The following is a 2,618-nucleotide window of genomic DNA, read 5'->3' on the forward strand; positions in this document are numbered from 1 at the left end:
TTCCATTTAAATAACAGCCCTTCCAAGGCAAAAATGCAGCTCTTCTCAGGGCTGTTCTTCAAGACTGAAAAAGAGCAGCAGGCTGCCATCCACAGGAGGAGCCAGAAAACAGAGCACCTGGAAGAGAACAACCTCTGAAAAAGCAGAGAAACTCTTGCTAGGAGCGTCTCCGTTTGTGCTGTTAGAGGATAGGTAGGCATTGCACCCTGCTCAGCTGGCAAAGGCTCTGCCTGCCACGAAGGAGCAGAAGAGGGGCGGCTGATCGAAGGTGTTCTGGCACATTGACCATTTAGAGCCCGAGAATCTCTAAACTTCCTGTAAATAAACGATTGTAGGAGAAATGCYTTACATTTGAGATGCCTTACAGGGCCTTTTATCTGAGAGATTCCAGACTAAATATAAAACATGCAAGACTGTTGGAACATCTATAGAGCTGACTGTACCAAGGTCAATTTATTTAGGTATGGAAGCTCAGTAAGTTGCTAAGTACAGAAGAAACAGCAATGTATTTTCTTCTTCTTCTTCTTCTTTTTTTTTTTTTTTTTTTGGTGTGTCAAAATTACAAACACTCACCTAACTCTTCAGAGCCGATGAGGCTTGTGAGGACTCCAACCACCGCGATCAACAAAAGCAGAGCACATTTACACGAACAGCGAGACGCTTTTTTGAACTGCAGAAAGGATGTGATGTTGTAATCAGCAGGATTTGGCCAGCAGGGTGTGGGCACGAAGCATTATTTTATTAAAACGGGACTGAAGAAATATGAGAGTCCTTTAATTCTGATTATACTTGAAAAGAGCCTGGATTCCCTTAGCCAGTGATYTCACTAGATCAGCCAGCAGTTTAGTGCTGAACTGTTAAGAATGATTGTCCACAGTACATTTTGTGCACTTCTAATCCTTGCTAATAAAAATGTACATCTCAAAGACAAACCTSTTATCTATTCCTTTTGTTACAAATTTCTTTAAAATACAAATGTAATACAAAAATACAGATTCTAAAGATGTGTATATTACTTAAAGGTCCTGCTTTATTTGTAAAATAGGTGATGGAAGTCTGTGACCCATTTTTTTTTTAACAGAGCTAGTTAGCTATAAAATTRGAGAACAAAAATTAGCAGTTAGAGCTCTAAATAATTAGTATTCATAAAATGATTGTGAGGGAGAGCAGCCGGATGGGAGTAAAAACWGAGAACATATTTATTAACCCAAAACGAACTGGTGTCTAATCATGTCCTGGTGTCCCACCGATGGCCTTGTCTCTGCATCGCTTTTGGTTTGCCTTGGTTTAGAAGTTGTGATAGCTAACACGCGGTAAATATGAACAAACCTACAGTGCAGACGTTACTCAAACCGCAGTTGAGACCTGGGTTAAAGAAAAAAGGCACCTTTATTTTTTTTGCTTTCCAGAGGGCAGACCGTGGTGCCCACCTCCCATGTGAGTGCTCTGGGGAGGCAGGAGCCCTGCTGCAGACCCCAGATTGCAGCSGGATGGGGCTTCAGCAACACCGCAGCCCCGGCGCTTTCCGCCACCGTTGGCCCGGCCGGTCGGGGTTTCCTCAGCCCCGTCTGCAGCCCTGGGCTCTCCCACCCGCGGCAAAGGGACCTCAAGGCTGCAGCTCAGCGCTGCGCGCTCCCGTGTCTCCGCGTCAAGGTGCCTCCGCGTCGCTGCGCCTGCGGCTCCTTTGGGAAATCCAGCCCGGCRCTGGCAGCTCCCAGCCCCAGTTATGAAAAATGAACGAGGCTAAGTAAAAATAATGAGGTTTTAAATCGTAATATATTCGGAATTAATCTGCCTTCTGCTTTTGAGTCTTCAGGGGTCCCTTGCTCAGCTTTTCTTTGCAACCCACAGCGTAAGAAACTCATTAAAAAAAAATTAAATCAGAGATTCTCCTGTAATCTCGTGATTCCCAGAGCTGGGCTCTCCGGGAGAATTTAAATAACATGATGCTCGAGCTAAAACTGCTGGGGTTGGCAACACTGCGGCAATCGGCTTCCATCTCGCRGGGTAACAGCTGGTTTCTGTAATTGAGGAGAAATGTAACAGCGATCGCGCTGCCTCCGCCCCACGGGAGACGCTGGGGGGACACGCGGCTCGCGCGGGACCCTGGCTGCGCCGCGGCCCGGCGGGCGGCGGGCGCCGGCGGGGAGGCGCCGCGCGTCGCCCCTCACGGCCCCTCACGGCCCCTCACGGCCGGGCCGGGGCTGCAGCGCCGGGGGGGGGGAGGGGCCGCGCGCCCACCGCTGCCCGGTGTGTGTGTGTGTGTGGGGGGAGGACCCACGTGACCGCGCACGGCAGCTGCGGAGGGATACCTGGGTCCGCGCCCCCCGCCCCTCTCTGTGTGTGTGGGGGGGGAGGACCCACGTGACCGCGCACGGCAGCTGCGGAGGGATACCTGGGCCCGCGCCCCCCGCCCCTCTCTGCTCGCCGCAGCCGGGGGGGGGTCTCGCCCCCTTCCCTCGGGAGCCCCCGGCGGGGAGCGGCCTGCCGCCCTCGGCGGGAGACGGGAAGGGCGGCGGGGAGCGCGGGGAGGAACGCGGCGGGGAGGGACTACTTGAGCAGACCCCGTCTGGCAGTGAGGTGCGGAGTGATCGCGGCGTGGGGAGGGGCGGCGCGGC

At 52.7% G+C, this 2,618-nt stretch overlaps 1 long non-coding RNA gene across 1 annotated transcript; it reads right to left on the reverse strand.

Moving 5' to 3' along the window:
* Positions 1-1,370: 1,370 nt before the first annotated feature.
* Positions 1,371-2,575, reverse strand: LOC146597120 (uncharacterized). The gene is made up of 2 exons (XR_014895569.1): positions 2,396-2,575; positions 1,371-2,021 (listed from the first exon to the last, which is right to left on the reverse strand). It is a non-coding gene; the product is annotated as an uncharacterized LOC146597120 (long non-coding RNA).
* Positions 2,576-2,618: the final 43 nt, after the last annotated feature.

The sequence above is a fragment of the Rhea americana genome, unplaced genomic scaffold (assembly GCF_003343005.1).
Source record: "Rhea americana isolate MKP2758 unplaced genomic scaffold, rheAme1 scaffold_191, whole genome shotgun sequence".
NCBI lineage: Eukaryota > Metazoa > Chordata > Aves > Rheiformes > Rheidae > Rhea > Rhea americana.